Source organism: Bos indicus, chromosome 1 (assembly GCF_029378745.1).
Source record: "Bos indicus isolate NIAB-ARS_2022 breed Sahiwal x Tharparkar chromosome 1, NIAB-ARS_B.indTharparkar_mat_pri_1.0, whole genome shotgun sequence".
Classification (NCBI taxonomy): Eukaryota; Metazoa; Chordata; class Mammalia; order Artiodactyla; family Bovidae; genus Bos; species Bos indicus.
The window spans coordinates 57,260,532-57,279,500 of record NC_091760.1 but is presented as its reverse complement, the minus strand read 5'-3'; the positions used below and the strand labels follow the sequence as shown (position 1 = coordinate 57,279,500).

Here is an 18,969-nt window from a genome sequence, read left to right as displayed (position 1 = left end):
GATTTTTGTAATACTGAAAATCTGGAGACTATTCAAATATTGCCTATTCAGGCTTGGTACTGTGGTACATTCATAAAATGTATTTTTAAGCAGTAATTTAAGATTAATTGTGTATATAAAGAGATCAGGAGATGAATTTTACAGCACAATATTCGTGGATTCCTAGGAAACAATCTTTAAGTTTGCTTCTCTATGGGCTTCCATGGTAGCTCATTTGGTAAAGAATCCACCATGCTCACCTCACCAAAGTTTCTTCTGCATCCATCAAAACTTATATCTCTTGGACAAAATACTACTGCTTAGATGGCCATAAACATAAATTAGTTTAATGTCATAGTCTGACTCCTTGATTACAGTCACTCAGCAACTTACTAAGAGAATCCTAACACCCTAAGTGCTGTGAAGAAGATGTAAAAAGACTACTAACTATGTGGATTAGAAACGGTGGGGAGGTAAACACTTAACTTTTCAAGGACTTTGAATGTGTGGGTCTTTGTCAGAGGAGAGACATTTACCTGAGGAGAATGAATAAGTCTGTTTGGAAAGGAGGCTTTCAGAGCCAATATGGAGTCAAAGGGCAATAGAGTGAATCCCATTTTCTACAATAGCAGGAGTTTCTCCCCTGGTCAATTGCCAAATGGAGAGTTGTCTCTATTTCTGATGAGGGAGGCTGAAAACTCAGAGCTATGCTACAAAGCCTTCAGAATTATGAAAACTCAGGTATGGCCTATTTCTGGGTAGGAATAAATACTAGGAGTCTAGGTTTCCACCTTCTGGTGCCTGACTAAGCTGAAACACCTCTGAGGCAATGGTATGATCCGGGAAAGTTTAACTCCTACTGCCTACAACACCCTCCTGACCCCATTAAGCTCCTTAAACTCGTGGAGACTCCACAGCAACTCTTCCAGTGAGGGAACTCCATTCAACTTTGGAACTCCAGTTGTTCAGTTGGCTAAAGATAAAGGACAAACAAAAACGCTCAAGGCACATAGCCCCTGTGACAGTAGCTAGGCCAATCTTGGCGCAATTAGTAATCATAACCAATATATTAACCACTGTTTACTGGTTCATTTCCTTTAGGGTCAGACACTGTATGCATAATAAGTACATGATACACATTGTCTCATGCAATTTTATGGCTTCCCTTGTGGCTCAGACAGTAAAGAATCCACCTGCACTGCGGGAGACCAGGGTTTGGTCCCTGGGTCAGGAATATCCCCTGGAGAAGAGAATGGCAACCCACTCCAGTATTCTTGTCTGGAGAATTCCATGGACTGAGAAGCCTGGCGGGCTATAGTCCATAGGGTTGCAAAGAGTTGGACACGACTGAGCAACTTACACTTTGACTTGACATGCAATTGTTAAGAACCCTACAAGGTATGCTATTATCATCTCCAGATGAGAAAACTGTATCTCAAAAAGGTTCAATAACTTTCCCAAGTCCACAGCCTAGTCAAGAAATCTGAACTCAGGACCATCTGAACCCAAAATCGTATTCCTATTCACTGCAGAATGTGGCTTCCAACGTGTATATGGCAGAGCATTTCATTCTTTCTCATTTTATGGAAAATGTACTTATATATACTCAGAGCAAAACTATTTTGTTCTTAATAGCCTTTAAAATCATCCAGACAGGGAAATACATGCTAATTGTGTAACCAGATATAAATGGTGTTCCTTAATAGTTGGTTGACCAAATGACTACTTAGTTCTCATAGAAAGTATATTATTACACCTTCTAAGAAAGAGGGCTAATAAGGAGTTCTATTGATGACAGCAATCTTTTTTTAAAGGAATACCTAATCTGATGCCAGGAATCTGATAGAACCTTGAACTGTGGGTATAATTTGTTGTTTAGAGAGCCCTCTTCGCTTGTGAGAATCATGGCTTTAATCGAGGCTTTGTTCTAAAACCTGCAATGATGATTGGGAAGAATAAATTTAGTCTACAAAAGAGTCACAGACAGATTTGATGTATAAACCTTGGTGTTCCTTTCTCACCAATTTAACTCCACTGAGGGGAAGAACTTAACATAGCTCTCATAATAACACTTGTCTGTCCACGATCTTGTAATACTTTCCCTCTACCAACAAGCAAAGGAGGAGTTATTTCTTGATTGAACATCTACACTCTGTCTGCTGGGTGCTTTTTCATAGATTATTCTTTTAATCTTTACTTTAGAGCATCCCTATGTGGTAGGTTTATCCATGCCAATTTTACTATTAAATACCTTACCTCAGTCTTTTTTTCAGAAAGAAAAAAATAATAGGTAGCTAGAGGGGAGAAGTAAACAAGAGTCAGTTCAGTTCAGTTCAGTCATTCAGTCGTGTCTGATTCTTTGCGACCCCATGAACTGCAGCACGCCAGGCCTTCCTGTCCATCACCAACTCCCGGAGTTTACCCAAACTCATGTCCATCGAGTCGATGATGCCACCCAACTGTCTCATCCTCTGTCGTCCCCTTCTCCTCCTGCCCTCAATCTTTCCCAGCATCAGAGTCTTTTCAAATGAGTCAGCTCTTCACATCAGGTGGCCAAAGTATTGGAGTTTCAGCCTCAACATCAGTCCTTCCAATGAATACCAAGGACTGATCTCCTTTAGGATGGACTGGTTGGATTTCCTTGCAGTCCATAGGACTCTCAAGAGTCTTCTCCAACACCACAGTTTAAAAGCATCAATTCTTTGGCACTCAGCTTTCTTTATAGTCCAACTCTCACATCCATACATGACCACTGGAAAAACCATAGCTTTGACCAAATGGACCTTTGTTGGCAAAGTAATGTCTCTGCTTTAAATGTTTTAGAGGCACCTTTTCACTTCAGGAACATCAAATTAATGTCATTGAAAATAATAGTGACATATATTTTCTGTTCCTGGCCTTTTTTTTTTTTTTAACCTTTAAAGGATGAAGGCCTTGACATTAAATAGCAGGACTGACACCCACAAATTCCAGGTCTCCTTCTGACTTGGAGTCATGCATATTTACCCCCATGGCTTTTACAAGATACAAAAAACAAAATAATATCTATCTAAATCACTGTTTTGAAATGATAATAAAAAGAAAAACTGCATTGTGATTCTCTCTGCCTGCTAGTTTCATTACCTGAGGTCCTTTCTTCTGTTCTTTAACCACATTTGAGGCTAGAATATCTGAACAACTATATTCCTGGAAACCAGTGACTTGCTTGGGTCAGAACGCATGAGGTGGGACTTCCCTGGTGGTCCAGTGGTTAAGACTTCAGACTCTGAATGCAAGGGGCCCTGGTTTGATCTCTGGTCAGGGAACTAGATTCCACATGCAGCAATGAAGATCAAAGATCCTGTGCATCACAAATAAGACCTGGCACAGCCAAAGAATAATAATAATTATGATTATTTTAAAAAAAGAATGCATGAGGTGATCATTTTGGTTTAAGTGAGAAGCCTATTTGTGACCAGGAGTCTTGGCCCATTTTCCTTTCATTTCCATTTCCTATATTTTCCAGATTAGAAAATTCCTAGCCAACTATTTATAATATACTTACTGAAAAATTTACTGTTTTATTCGCAAAGGTTTATTTTGGGGACCTACAAAGACTGTTTATTTAAAGATTCTAGAAAAAGAAGAATTTGGTGTATCTTTAACTGGATGTCTTATTTTGGAGAAATATGCAGCAGTGTTGGATCCACCCCAAAACTGCCTGAGTGGGCTGCCAGCGGCTCTGCCCTGGGGTGGCGCTTTCTTCTTGGCTCTGTCTGTGGAATGTCTCCCCTTTCTCCCGCGGGTGCCTATGTCTTCTTTGAGATGAAGTGGACCAGAAGAGAAATGGCAGGACCAGAAGCAGGGCCTCAGAGAACAGGGGAGTGAAAGTCCAGAATCAGCACAGGCTACCAGCCATATCTTTGGAAATGGAGAAAAGCAAATTGAGCATTATCGTTTCAGCCCCCAAATGCTATAATCTGTGGCATGTGCCTGGCCACAGTTGCACACCATGACACCAGGGAAGGAGTCTATGGATGACACCATGGGGAAGGCCCTTACTTCCAGCCTTGATATCCAAGTGCATATAAGTGTCTGAAGATAAAGAAGAACCTGTCATTTATAGGGGCCATTTAATTTTGACTGTTCTCTAAAGACATTGTGGTAGCATAGCATGCTATAGAGAATACAACAAATACCTATAGTGCTGAGTTATTGAGTTGTTTAAATAGAGAACACATCCAACTAGAGTAACTTGAAGTCATGAGGATAAGAATTACTTAAGATATGAGAGCAGTCCAAGTGTCCATCAACAGATGAATGGATAAAAAAGATGTGATACACACACACACACACACACACACACACACACACACACACACACACACAGTGGAATACTATTTGGCCATGAAAAAGAATGAAAATTTGCCATTCTCATGGATGGATTTGGAGGGCTTTATTCTAAGTGAAATAAGTCAGATAGAGAAAGACAAATACTATATTATATCACATATATGTGGAATCTAAAAAAGACAACAAATTAGTGCATATAATAAAAAAGAAGCAAACTCACAGATATAGAGAACAAACTAGCAGTTACCAGTGAGGAGAGAGGGCAGTAGAAGGGGTAAGTGAGGGGTAGGAGATTAAGAGGTACAAACAATTAGGTATAAAATAAGCTACAAGGGTACATAGGCTTCCCTCATAGCTCAGATGGTAAAGAATCTGTCTGCAATGCAGGAGACCTGGGTTTGATCCCTGGGTTGGGAAGATCCCCTGGAGAAGCAAATGGAAACCCACTCCAGTATTTTTCACTGGAGAATCCCATGGACAGAGGAGCCTGGCAGGCTACAGTCAATGGGGTTGTGAAGAGTTGAATACTTCTTAGCAACTAAATCACCACCATAAGGATATATTGTACAACAGGAGAAATATAACCAATATTTTATAATAACTATAAGTTATAAAGTGAAAGTTTCTCAGTTGTATCCAAATCTTTGCAACCCCAAGGGCTATACAGTCCATGGAATTCTCCAGGCCAGAATACTGGAGTGGGTAGCCTTTCCCTTCTCCAGGGGGATCTTCCCAACCCAGGGATTGAACCCAGGTCTCCCACTTTGCAGGCGATTCTTTACCAACTGAGCCACAAGGGAAGCCCATAAATGGAGTATAACCTTTAAAAAATTGTGAATCACTGTATTGTATACCTGCAACTTATGTAATATTATATATATCAAGTATACTTCAATAAAAAAATTTCTTAGCTTCTCAGGTTATACATGGAGTACATAAAGACCCAGAAACTCAACTCTAGAAGACATCATAAATACCAAGAAAACAGGAAAACTAGGATATTGCTGAGAAAGAGCCTTAGTCTGAAGTATGATGTCTTGATTGGTTGTTTCTTTGTCTTCTCCATGCTGAGTCACAGCAGGTACTGGTTTCCCCTATTGTAGATGCTATCCATTTACAGCATACATCAAAGGTCATTGACTTATTCATATCTTTTCTTCTAGCCCCAGGAAAACTCTTAATGATGTTTATTTCCATTCTTTTCTTTATTCCATTTCTGAGAGATTTCTCTAGGGACAACCTTCCTGGACAGAGAAACTTGGGTTGGCTTAGGAAGCTTTTTGAGATGCAAAAGCATTTTTCAAGTATCAGCTATCTTCTAAGGCAGTGGTTCCTATACCACCATCAGCAGCAGCATCACTTGAGAATTTGTAGAAATACACATTCTTCGGAACCACTTCAGACCCATGTGAATCAAGGACTCAGGGTTGTGGATCAGCACTCCATGCTATAACAAGGCCTGCACGTGGTTCTGAGACCACTATTGTAAGACACACTTTTCTCCCTGGGCTGCTACATACCTGGGGATGTATTTTATTTGAAAGGTAGCAGTGGGAGAAGCAATCACATGTGTCAGGGTCCAGTTGAAATATTCTCTTTGGTCACCTAATGTATTTTCTTTTCCTCTGTTCTTGATTAAAACAAAACCCAGTTTCATAATGTGGGAATCTGAGGGCTTAGTGCTATAAAAAATACAGCATCAGAATCCTTTTCTAGTAGTGTACAGGCTCTAAGAGGCAGATCATATAACTTTCCCCACAAAGGCCAACTTCAGATACTAGACAAGCCACTCCCCAACCATCACTCGAATCAGTACCCTTTGCCAATGCAATCACAGGGGTATGATTAGACCCTTCCTTAAAACCAAATGTGCCTTCACTGAATAGGTTATTAAAGTACAAGGGCTTCCCAGGTGGTGCTAGTGGTAGGAACCTGCCTGCCATTGCAGGAAACATAACAGATGTGGGTTCGATCCTTGGGTTGGGAAGACCACCTGGAGCAGAGTATGGCAACTCACTCCAGTATTCTTGTTTAGAGAATCCCATGGAGAAGAGCCTGGCGGGCTGCATTCCATAGGATCACAAAGAGTTGGACACGACTGAAGCAACTTAGCACCCATGTAGTAAAGCACAGAAGGGTGTCCCTCTGGGTTTTATTTATATAGTACTATGAAATCTTAGATGAGCCAGCACTATGGAAAATGTCCACAGAGGTCATTGTCAGAAGGGATATATGGAGATTGTTTGTGGTTTGCTTAATTGAGACTCCAGAGGCATCTTTAATCTTAAACAAGCAGTTGTGTTTGACTCTCTGACTTGAGCCTTGGCGGCATTGCTCAGCATCTGATTAGCTTTGGTGGAGTGCATATGGAAGGCTAGTCTTTCTTCTCATTCAGAAGCATGTGCATGACGTAGAGCTGAAAGAGTATTTAGACACCATCTAGACCTACTGTTTAACATTCAGAAAACATGGCATGTGGTCCCATCACTTCATGGGAAATAGATGGGGAAACAGTGGAAACAGTGTCAGACTTTATATTTTTTGGGCTCCAAAATCACTGCAGATGTGATTACAGCCATGAAATTAAAAGACGCTTACTCCTTGGAAGGAAAGTTATGACCAACCTAGATAGCATATTCAAAAGCAGAGACATTACTTTGCCAACAAAGGTTCGTCTAGTCAAGGCTATGGTTTTTCCTGTGGTCATGTATGGATATGAGAGTTGGACTGTGAAGAAAGCTGAGCGCCAAAGAACTGATGCTTTTAAACTGTGGTGTTGGAGAAGACTCTTGAGAGTCCCTTGGACTGCAAGGAGATCCAACTAGTCCATTCTAAAGGAGCTCAGTCCCAGGTGTTCTTTGGAAGGACTGATGCTAAAGCTGAAACTCCAATTCTTTGGCCACCTCATGCGAAGAGTTGACTCTTTGGAAAAGACCCTGATGCTGGGAGGGATTAGGGGCAGGAGGAGACAACAGAGGATGAGATGGCTGGATGGCATTACCGACTTGATGGACATGAGTTTGGGTGGACTCAGGGAGTTGGTGATGGACAGGGAGGTCTGGCATGCTGCGATTCATGGGGTCGGAAAGAGTTGGACACGACTGAGTGACTGAACTAAACTGAGACCTACTGTTTACAGACTTACATAGAAGATGCATGTCTTTGAACCTTTGAGTAATTAAAGACACTCAGCATAATTATCACATTGTATTGTAATTGTTAGTCTACTAGGCTGTCATCACTGCTAAATGTGAGGTCTTTGAGAGCACAGACTTCATTTTAACCATCTTTGAATCTCTGGTAACTAGCATAATGCCTGGTACACAACAGATTCTTAAAATTTTTTATTAATGATGAATGCAAAAACATTGAATTTAACCTCTGGATCTGTTTGTAGAGACTCTCAGTAAGATAAGCTACTGAAATGGGCAGGTTTTATTAGAACAGACATCTGGGTTTCCATTTGGAAACCTGGATGTATAGTTTATCCCACCTATTTATTAAACATAGAATTATAGCATCTTAGATGGGACTCTTAGATGACCTAGCAATGATATCTTCATTCACTGCACTCATTTTAGAATTACAAATAGCAGCCTAGGCAAGATAAGTGATTTGCCTAAGGCTCTACGGCTTATTACTGGGTGGTGAGGCCTGGGCTAGTACACAAATGCCCAAAGTTAATGCTTTTGCTCCTCAATAGATGCTTTGTCTTATCTTCTCAACCTACATCATTTTCATAACTCAAACCTAAATTTCTGAAAGGTATAAGAGTTATTTATTAGGCCATTTTCTTCAAGTCAAACATAGTCTTGAATATTATCCATAAAATCTTAGATTTTGGAAGGGGCCTTAGAGATTTTTGGTCCAACTTCAGTATTTTTGCCTGGAGAATGCTATGGACAGAGAAACCTTGAAGTTTACTTTGAGCTCACAGAGTCAGATACGACTGAGTGACTAACACACACACACACACACACACACACACACACACACACATCTCAACTCAGGAAAGGATCTCCTTTACAAACTCCCTGATAGAATGACATTTAGTCATAGTCTGAAACCCTTCAATAGTGGCAATGTCAATACCTCATTTTTGAACTGATCTAATGGACACAAAATTCTTCCTTTTATTTAAGTGAAATAATTGCTATACATTTTAATGCAATAACTACTGACGTCTAAAACTATGCAGAATGGATCTAAAACTTCTTCTTGGCAGTTATTCCTAAATCTGAATATAATTTTCATTATCAACATTAATCTCTTCTCCAACAAAGCATTCCTTGAATTATTCTTCTAAAGGCAGACTTTCCACAACCACTATCATTCTGGTACAGCCCTTCTCTGACTATTTTCCAATTTGCCAATATCCCAATTTAGATGTAAAACCCCAAGCTAAATATTTTAGATGTGGTCTAATGGATAGGGAATGCAGTAGAAGAATTTGCTTCCTTTATTGTATGTCCTAGATTTTGTTAAGTAAGTTTAAAATTGTATTAATTTTTTTGTCTGTTTGTCTTTCCTGTTGTGTTTTAGGTCAGTGAAAAATTCCAGGTCTTTTTTTTTTTTTTTTTTTGAGTGGGGAAGAAAAGATTCCTATTATATTTAATATTCCCCAGTAAATTCTAGATGGATTAAAAATGTACATGTAAATGTAATAAAAGCACTAAAGGAAAACATTATATTTTATTTGGAGATTTGAGAAGATATCTTAAGTTGACTTCCAGAGACCTAAGTCTCACAGAAAAAAGATTGCTACATTTTGTTAACTAAACTTAATAACTTCAATATGGAAAACATCATAGATAATATTAAAGAATCGAAAACTGAGAAATATGCTTGCAAAATGTATGAAAGGGGTTAACAGTATCAAACCACAGCTTGTGAATCAACTAAAATAAATGAAAAAGGCTATGAATAATTGAATAACAAACAAAGAAATAAAACAACCCACAAACATGTCATGAAATGTTCAAACAAAATAGCTATCAAAGGTGCTGGCAAAATTAGACTAGTAAAAATGAAAACATCCAATTTTCTGTGTCAAAAAATATCTGACAAAACTGGCTTTCTAACACACAGCTGGTGGGACTGTATGCTTGTGTTAATTATTTTTGGATAACTTTAAAATGATGATAAAAGCCCAATAAAGCAATAACCATTCTTCCTATGATATGTCTCAAATTTATCTTAAGAAAAATATTAAAGATGTGATGAAGAGTGTTATTATAGGATTAATTATTATATAATAGGAAAAATAAAGTTCTAACAATAGGAATTTGGTTGAGTAATGAGTTCAATGTCCATAGCTATAAAACTGATGTTGTAGAAATATATTTACTTCACAATATAATGAAGTTAACCTATATGACAAAACAGAGTGGTGACATTTTTATAACTTATGTGTGTATGATTGCTGCTGCTGTTGTTTAGTCGCTCAGTCATGTCCGACTCTTTGGGAAACCACAGACTGTAGCCTGCCAGGCTCCTCTGTCCATGGGATTCTCCAGGCAAGAATACTGGAGTGAGTTGCCATTTCCTTCTCCAGGGCATTTTCCTGATCCAGAGATTGAACCTGTGTCTCCTGCTTAGCAGGAGGATTCTTTACCACTGAGCTACCTGGGGAGCCTGTGTGTATGATACATATGTACTAAAATTGTACTGGAAATTAACATACCACAAACACATCTCTTCTTGTGTTCAGAAATACTAGTTTTATCAGTAAAATAGATTATGATAAGTAGGTTATGTAGCAGTAACAAATAATCCCAAATCACAGTGACTTAATACAACACCCAAGTCTCAACAACAAAAGATGAGTTCTTGCTCATGTTACATACAAGCACAGGCTACAAGAGGGGGCTTGATCATCACATTCACAGCCAGATGGAGGCTCCAAGAGTTTCCATTGTCACTGAGGCAGGAATAAAGGATGGAACAGCTTGAACACTGCATGAGACTTTTGTTATTTTGTTAAAAGAATATCATAAGGCCATGTCTTACTTTCACTTGAAGAGGAGAGTGAATAAGCTGGCTTGAAACTCAATATTAAGAAAACTAAGATCATGGGACCCAGTCCCATCACTTCATGGCAAATAGAAGGGGAAAAAGTGGAAATGGTGACAGATTTAATTTTCTTGGGCTCCAAAATCACTGCGGACAGGGTAAACTTAAAAGACTCTTGCTTCTTGAAAGGAAAGCTATGACGAACCTAGACAGCATATTTAAAAGCAGAGACATTACTTTGCTGACAAAGGTCTGTCTAGTCAAAGCTATGGTTTTTCCAGTAGTCATGTATGGATATGAGAATTAGACCATAAAGAAGGCTGAGCACCGAAGAATTAATGCTTTTGAATTGGGGTTCTGGAGAAGACTCTTGAGAATCTCTTGGACAGCAAGGAGATCAAAGCAGTTAACCCTTAAGGAAATCAACTCTGAATATTCATTAGAAGAACTGATGTTGAAGCTAAAGCTCCAGTAGTTTGGCCATCTGATGTGAAGAGCCGACTCATTGGAAAAGACCCTGATGCTGGGAAAGATTGAAGGCAAAGGAGAAGGAGGCGGCAGAGGATGAGATGGTTAGATAGCATCAGTGACTCAATGGACATGAATTTGAGCCAACTCTGTGAGACGGCGGAGGACAGAGGAGCCTGGTATGCTGTACTGTATGGGGTTGCGAAAAGTTGGACACGACTGAGCAATTGAACAACAACATCTCACTTCACAAGGAGTAAGCAAGTGTAATCTTACAGTGAGCTTGAAAAGAGTTGCAGTTTTTGCAGACAGTTCTGATGGCTATCATACTGGCATTTTTTTCTTCTATTTGCTTGTTTGTATTTCTTGATTTTTCTAAATCAACCTATAGAATACTTATTATTAAAAATTCATGTTCAGACATGTGTCCTTAATCATAAGTTTGTGAAATGTAGGTAATTAAATTTATCACCAGTTAAAATATTTCTCAATCTTAATCTTGATTTTATTAACCAACCTATTTTTCCTCCCAGCTTGGTGCTTTCAGCAGTTTTAAAAAATGTCAACTAAATCATCATCAACATACCAGGCAGAGTAAATCCTGTGCCTGACATGCCAGAGAGACTACTCTTTCCGAAGGATGTGGATCTGCTAAATAACCCCCTTTAATAGATTTGTTCAATCAGCTCTAAATCAATTTCATTGTGTTTTCATGTAATCATGTAATCAGTTTACATTCTGGTTCTTAATCATATGATAACAAACTTTGTTAAATCTTTACTGAAATAAAAATTGAATTCCTTTTTGGCATTCACCTGACATAGTGTTTTCTGTCTGACAAAACTTGATTTTAACCAACTCCTTTGGGACAAAGGCAAGATATTCTGACCGAACTGCACATAAATTGGCAATATAATGTTCAATTGTAGAATCTTGCTAAAGATAAACAGCAAGCTTATTAGTCTCTAAATCAGGATTCACTTTTCTATCTCTGGAGTACAAGTACACTCATAGTTATGCATGTTTCTCTTAAACATTTTCTTTTCCTGGGAGTTAACTGATTGGTCTACAGGTTTATTCTGAATAATTTGGACCAGAAGACTTCAGCACACTTGAAGGAAATGTTTTGTCTTATCTCCTAATTTTGTCCTGCTTCAGTTCCTTCCTAACAATGCTCATTCTATGCTTTCCTTTTAAATAATTTGTCACTACTAGGAAAAGTAGAAGTAAATTCTGAAACAAAGCGGACACTTTAGATGTAATTTCCTGTTGAGATGATCTATTTCAGGGAGACATATTCTAAACAATGGTGATCACCATTTGGCTTTTCTACTACTACCCAGCAGAGGATTTGCACATCTTCATTGGAGGGCTCCAGGAATCTCCTTCTGAACAACAAGGATTTTCCCATGACCTTGATGCTGAAGCCACAGACCTCAGAACTCCCGGAAGCACAGTTTTCTAGAAATAAACATGTAAAACAAGAACTCCCAAATTCTGAAATACAAAGAGCTTTGGAATTTTAGAAAGCGCTGTCCTGGAATAGCCTCTGGGGACAGAGGAGGACAAAGCAGATAGGAACTAAGAAGAAAAACAAACAAAACTGGAAGTAAGACAAAAGTAGATGTGACATAAATTTAGTATGTAAAGGTTAATTCAAACTATGCAGTAATATGTAAATGCATATAAATAGGGACTTCCCTGGTACCTCAGCTGGTAAAGAAGTCACCTTTAATGCAAGAGACACCGATTTGATTCCTGGATTGGAAAGTTCCCCTGGAGAAGGGATAGGCTACCCACTACAGTATTCTTGGGTTTCCCTGTGGCTCAGATGGTAAGGAATCCTCCTGCAGGGCAGGAGACCTGGGTTCAATCCCTGGGTTGGGAAGATTTTCCTGGAGGAAGGCATGGCAACCCACTCCAGTATTCTTGCCTGGAGAATCCCCATGGACAGAGGAGCCTGTGTCCATGGGGTTGCAAAGAGTCGGACACAGCTAAGCACGGCACAGTATATATAAATAGATAGCCCCCCAAAAGGACATTATGGATGTAAATATTTCACAATTTCTCTTCTCTCTGAATAGACTGAGAACAAAAACAAAGCTCTGTATATCACTTCAAATGTACTAAGTCCTTGTTTAAAATGGTGTGGAAAGTAGAGTCGTTGCCCTCATGAACTTTACCATCAGAAAGACAGACAATCCCTAAGCAGGAACAGATGTGTCATAAATACTTTGTTGGGATCAATACTTGATGCTCCAGAGGCTCTAGCAGGAGTTCACCTAATTTAAAGGAGAGCAGCAATCACTAGGGAAGCGCTGTCTGACATAAACAATATTTAAACTGAAGATAAGCAAGAATTTGCTATGATGAAAAGGAGGGTGGAGAGCATTTTAGACTGAGGAATAATAAGAACAAAAACTTAACAATTTCAATTGACTATAAAAACTTGAAATTGAATTCTTGAGCTCAGAGAGTGATCACCACTTCTAGAGGCTCATGTGGACATGAGCATCTCTCTGCGTCCCTTCCTTCACTTTACACTTTGCAACTGGGAACAAGAGCTATGAGACTAGCTCAAGTTTTGACATGGTTGCCAGGAACTTAACATCCTTTCCTAGGTTGACCCCTTAACTTGGGAAAGGAGGTTCCATATTTACCTAAGGACACTTTCAGTAGAAATCTGGACATTTGCTACAACTGCGAAGACAGTCATGGCCTATCTCTGCATTCTATTATTATTGTCATTTAGATGCTAATAGTGACTTTTAGCTTTGTAATTTGTCTCTCTCCTTCAAATCCTCTTACCATATCTGGCTTTGTGAGTAAACAGTTTTTGCCGGAGGCAGATAGAACTAAGTCTTTCTCTCCTGTTTAATACATTCAAAATAAGCAGGTTACACAATAGCCCTTTGACTGGAGTAGTTTGGTGCTAAAGGCAATACTATCTCTGTCTACAGCTGCCACTTCAGACTTAAAATACAAAAGATGTGTTTCTTCTGCAGTAAAGGGAGTATTTGAACCACTTAAGAAAAGCCAGGCTTCAGCAATACGTGAACCGTGAACTTCCAGATATTCAAGCTGGTTTTAGAAAAGGCAGAGGAACCAGAGATCAAATTGCCAACATCTGCTGGATCATTGAAAAAGCAAAAAAGTTTCAGAAAAACATCCACTTCTGCTTTATCGACTATGCCAAAGCCTTTGACTGTGTGGATCACAATAAACTGTGGAAAATTCTGAAAGGTATGAGAATACCAGACCACCTGACCTGCCTCTTGAGAAACCTGTATGCCAGGTCAGGAAGCAACAGTTAGAACTGGACATGGAATAACAGATTGGTTCCAAATAGGAAAAGGAGTATGTCAAGGCTGTATATTGTCATCCTGCTTATTTAGCTTATATGCAGAGTACATCATGAGAAATGCTGGACTGGAAGAAGCACAAGCTGGAATCAAGATTGCTGAGAGAAATACAAATAGCCTCAGATATGCAGATGACACCACCCTTATGGCAGAAAGTGAAGAAAAACTAAAGCGCCTCTTGATGAAAGTGAAAGAGGAGAGTGAAAAAGTTGGCTTCAAACTCAACATTCAGAAAACTAAGATCATGGCCTCTGGTCCCATCGCTTCATAGCAAATAGATGGGGAAACAGTGAAAACAGTGGCTGACTTTATTTTTCTGGGCTCCAAAATCACTACAGATGGTGACTGCAGCCATGAAATTAAAAGACGCTTATTCCTTGGAAGGAAAGCTATGACCAACCTAGACAGCATATTAAAAAGCAGAGATATTACTCTGTCAACAAAGTTCTGTCTAGTCAAGACTATGGTTTTTCCAGTGGTCATGTTTGGATGTGAGAGTTAGACTGTGAAGAAAGCTGAGCACCAAAGAATTGATGCTTTTGAACTGTGGTGTTGGAGAAGACTCTTGAGAGTCCCTTGGTCTGCAAGGAGATTCAACCAGTCCACCTTAAAGGAGATCAGTCCTGGGTGTTCATCGGAGGGACTGATGTTGAAGTTGAAACTCCAGTGCTTTGACCACCTGATGTGAAGAGCTGACTCATTTGAAAAGGCCCTGATGCTGGGAAAGATTGAGGGCAGGGGGGGAAGGGGACGACAGAGGATGAGATGATTGGATGTCATCACTGACTCAATGGACATGAGTTTGGGTGAGCTCCGGGAGTTGGTGATGGACAGGGAGGCCTTGAGTGCTGCGGTTCATGGGGTTGCAAAGAGTCGGACATGACTGAGCAACTGAACTGAAATGAATTGAAGAAAAGCTTGTAAAGTTCTCTTGATGCTTTTCTAAATTAAAAAGAAAAAAAAAACACAAAACTTCCGTGCTTAAGAATTTGAGAGTTGAGAATGTGGGGAGAAAGGAATACATCTGCATAACAGAAGTCGAAGAAAATTCTTGCTTTTAAATAAAATCATGTTTGGAAAATTAATGACCATTTCTACCATCACATAATAGGCTTCCCTGGTGACTCAGAGGTAACGAATCTGCCTGCCAATGCAGGAAACATGGGTTCCATCCTTGGGTTGGGAAGATCCCCTGGAGAAGGAAATGACAACCCACTTCAGTACTCTTGCCTGGAGAATCCGATGGACAGAGAAGCCTGGTGAGCTACAGTCCACAGGGTTGCAATGACTGAGTGACTAAAAATCAACAAAACCATCACATTAGCTTGATATGTTAGTGACTATCCAGAAAGGATAGTTTCAATTGTGACTTGATAAAAGTACTTCAAAATTAGGAGCAAAGCTTCTTAGAAGAATGAACTCTTGGGAGGAGGGCTTTGTTACTGGGGAGTCTTGATAAACCCCCTAAATTAAGTTCAGTACTGGGGCCAAACATTAGTATTTCACACTCTTCTGGCAACCGTGCCTTAGGAGAGCCCTTGATAAGGAACCTGTTAGAAAATTTGGAGGAAAAAGGGAATGATAGAAAAGAATGAGAGTCATGTGGGCTGGAGTGCCGAGAAAGTTTTCTTGGCAGTGTGAGAGGTTTTGCTCTGAGTAGAGCAGGTGGAGAGAGAGAAGGAAATTTGAAAGAAGTGATCACCATGATCAGTAGATACCCTTTACAGTTCTTCAGACATAAGTTGTCTTTTAGAAATTTTTTAGCAATTAGACTTTTATTTACTTGTGATTATAACTGTTACTAGGCCATAAGAATGTCAGCTTGAATCATGAAAGTTTGACTTCAGAGCAAATTCCATACATTACAATGATGATAGAGATAATAGCAATGAAAGGATTCTAAATAACTACACAAATGTAAAGGATGATAATCATTCATTCATTCATTCATTGATCAGATACTTACAAGCATCTACTATGTGTAACAGCTCTATGCTTGACCCAAGGGGAAAACCAAGATTCAGTATGTGTAGAAAAACAGAATGAAGCAGGGAAAAGGCTAATAGAGTTTTGCCAAAAGAATGCACTGGTCATAGCAAACACCCTCTTCCAACAACACAAGAGAAGACTCTACACATGCACATCACCGAAATCAGACTGATTATATTCTTTGCAGCCAAGGATGTAGAAGCTCTATACAGGCAGCAAAAACAAGACCGGGAGCTGACTGTGGCTCAGATCATGAACTGCTTATTGCCAAATTCAGACCTAAATTGAAGAAAGTAGGGAAAACCACTACACCATTCAGGTATGACCTAAATCAAATCCCTTATGACTATACATTGGAAGTGAGAAATAGATTTAAGGGACTAGATATGATAGACAGACTGCCTGATGAACTATGGATGGAGGTTCATGACATTGTACAGGAGACAGGGATCAAGACCATCCCCATGGAAAAGAAATCAAAAAAGCAAAATGGCTGTCTGGGGAGGCCTTACAAATAGCTGTGAAAAGAAGAGAAATGAAAAGCAAAGGAGAAAAGGAAAGATATAAACATCTGAATGCAGAGTTCCAAAGAATAGCAAGAAGAGAAGAGAAAGCCTTCTTCAGCGATCAATGCAAAGAAATAGAGGAAAACAACAGAATGGGAAAGACTAGAGATCTCTTCAAGAAACTTAGAGATACCAAGGGAACATTTCATGAAAGGATGAGCTCGATAAAGGACAGAAATGGTATGGACCTAACAGAAGCAGAAGATATTAAGAAGAGGTGGCAAGAGTACACAGAAGAACTGTACAAAAAAGATCTTCCTGACCCAGATAATCACGATGGTGTGATCACTCACCTAGAGCCACACATCCTGGAATGTGAAGTCAAGTGGGCCTTAGAAAGCATCACTATGAACAAAGCTAGTTGAGGTGACAGAATTCCAGTTGAGCTATTTCAAATCCTAAAAGATGATGTTGTGAAAGTGCTGTACTCTGTATGTCAGCAAATTTGGAAAACTCAGCAGTGACCACAGGACTGGAAAGGTCAGTTTTCATTCCAATCCCAAAGAAAGGCAATGCCAAAGAATGCTCAAACTACTGCACGATTGCACTCATCTCACACGCTAGTAAAGTAATGCTCAAAATTCTCCAAGCCAGGCTTCAGCAATACATGAACCGTGAACTTCCAGATGTTCAAGCTGGTTTTAGAAAAGGCAGAGGAACCAGAGATCAAACTGCCAACATCTGCTGGATCATGGAAAAAACAAGAGAGTTCCAGAAAAACATCTATTTCTGCTTTATTGACTATGCCAAAGCCTTTGACTGTGTGGATCACAATAAACTGTGGACAATTCTTCAAGAGATGGGAATACCAGACCACCTGACCTGCCTCTTGAGAAACCTGTATGCAGGTCAGGAAGCAACAGTTAGAACTGGACAAAGAACAACAGACTGGTTCCAAATAGGAAAAGGAGTACATCAAGGTTGTATATTGTCACCCTGCTTATTTAACTTCTATGCAGAGTACATCATGAGAAACGCTGGACTGGAAGAAGCACAAGCTGGAATCAAGACTTCCAGGAGAAATATCAATAAATTCAGATATGCAGATGACACCACCCTTATGGCAGAAAGTGAAGAGGAACTAAAAAGCCTCTTGATGAAAGTGGAGAGTGAAAAAGTTGGCTTAAAGCTCAACATTCAGAAAATGAAGATCATAGCATCTGGTCCCATCACTTCATGGGAAATAGATGGGGAAACAGTGGAAACTGTCAGACTTTATTTTGGGGGGCTCCAAAATCACTACAGATGGTGACTGCAGCCATGAAATTAAAAGACGCTTACTCCTTGGAAGGAAAGTTATGACCAACCTAGATAGCATATTCAAAAGCGGAGACATTACTTTGCCAACAAAGGTTCGTCTAGTCAAGGCTATGGTTTTTCCTGTGGTCATGTATGGATGTGAGACTTGGACTGTGAAGAAGGCTGAGTGCTGAAGAATTGATGCTTTTGAACTGTGGTGTTGGAGAAGACTCTTGAGAGTCCCTTGGACTGCAAGGAGATCCAACCAGTTCATTCTGAAGGAGATCAGCCCTGGGATTTCTTTGGAAGGAATGATGCTAAAGCTGAAACTCCAGTACTTTGGCCACCTCACGTGAAGGGTTGACTCATTGGAAAAGACTGTGATGCTGGGAGGGATTGGGGGCAGGAGGAGAAGGGGACAACAGAGGATGAGATGGCTGGATGGCATCACTGACTCGATGGACGTGAGTCTGAGTGAACTCCAGGAGTTGGTGATGGACAGGGAGGCCTGGCATGCTGTGATTCATGGGGTCTCAAAGATTCGGACAAGACTGAGAGCCTGAATTGAACTGAACTGAGAAAAATAGATCATCAGTTTGTAAAGACACACAGATAATCCTTGTTTAACATTCAAATAATATACTGTTTAGGCTTCCCTGGTGGCTCAGGAAGAGCCGCAGGGTTTGATCCTTTGGTTGGGAAGATCCCCTGGAGGAGGGCATGCCACCCACTGCAGTATTCTTGCCTGGAGATTCCCATGAACAGAGGAGCCTAGTGGGCTATAGTCCATTTGGGTCCCAAAGAGTTCAACATAACTGAGTGACAAACACTTTCACTTTTTCAAGTTTGATCTGAGTTTTAAGTAATTCTGATGCCACTAAAGTCTGAGAGCCACTATAGGAACAGTAGCCAAGAGAGGCTGTGTGAGTGGCCTAGTGGACATCACATAACATAAAGTGAGTTACTATGGGACTCTGTGAACAAAAGAAAATTTAGGGAAAAGAGAGTGGATCTGATGGCAG

At 39.8% G+C, this 18,969-nt stretch overlaps 1 protein-coding gene and 1 long non-coding RNA gene across 3 annotated transcripts in view; one reads left to right on the top strand and one right to left on the bottom strand.

The window, feature by feature from the left end:
- LOC139182687 (uncharacterized) overlaps positions 1 to 11,484 on the top strand; it is a 35,966-nt gene extending 24,482 nt beyond the window's left edge. Inside the window, exon 3 of the long non-coding RNA XR_011566213.1 lies at positions 11,325 to 11,484. This is a non-coding gene — a long non-coding RNA (uncharacterized lncRNA). The remainder of the gene's footprint in view (positions 1 to 11,324) is intronic.
- The window catches only part of PHLDB2 (pleckstrin homology like domain family B member 2), a 198,862-nt gene that overhangs the window by 179,311 nt on the left and 582 nt on the right, over positions 1 to 18,969 (bottom strand). The window lies entirely within an intron of this gene.